This window comes from Rhagoletis pomonella, unplaced genomic scaffold (genome assembly GCF_013731165.1).
Source record: "Rhagoletis pomonella isolate Grant_MI unplaced genomic scaffold, Rhpom_1.0 Rhpom_scaffold_00014, whole genome shotgun sequence".
NCBI classification, from domain to species: Eukaryota; Metazoa; Arthropoda; class Insecta; order Diptera; family Tephritidae; genus Rhagoletis; species Rhagoletis pomonella.
In genome coordinates this window covers 20,916,495-20,916,800 of record NW_023458568.1, presented here as the reverse complement: position 1 = coordinate 20,916,800, position 306 = coordinate 20,916,495, and the positions used below count along the sequence as shown (strand labels likewise).

General features: G+C 43.8%; 1 protein-coding gene across 1 annotated transcript in view; it reads left to right on the top strand.

The window, feature by feature from the left end:
• LOC118749308 (proton-coupled amino acid transporter-like protein pathetic) overlaps positions 1–306 on the top strand; it is a 56,292-nt gene that overhangs the window by 10,856 nt on the left and 45,130 nt on the right. The gene's annotated exons all lie outside the window — the stretch shown is intronic.

Genomic DNA, 306 nt, shown 5'->3' with positions numbered 1-306 from the left:
CTGCGTAGGCGGCCTTCGGCCGCCTACGCAGAAAGAAGTTCTGCGCAAAAATACTTCCGGCCCCCTTTTCCGGCAACACAGAAAGGAGAATTCTACTTAGTAAGGGTTATAATCCCTAAGCGCGGCCGAAGGCCGCCTACTCAGAAAGAAGTTCGTTTTCATGTATGCACTATTTCGGTTTTTGTCATATGCATTACTTCGGTTTTGAGTCGAAACTGTGCATGTATGCATTACTTCGTTTTTCTCATATGCGTTATTTCGGTTTTCAAACGAAACTGTGCATATATGCATTATTTCGGTTTTTTC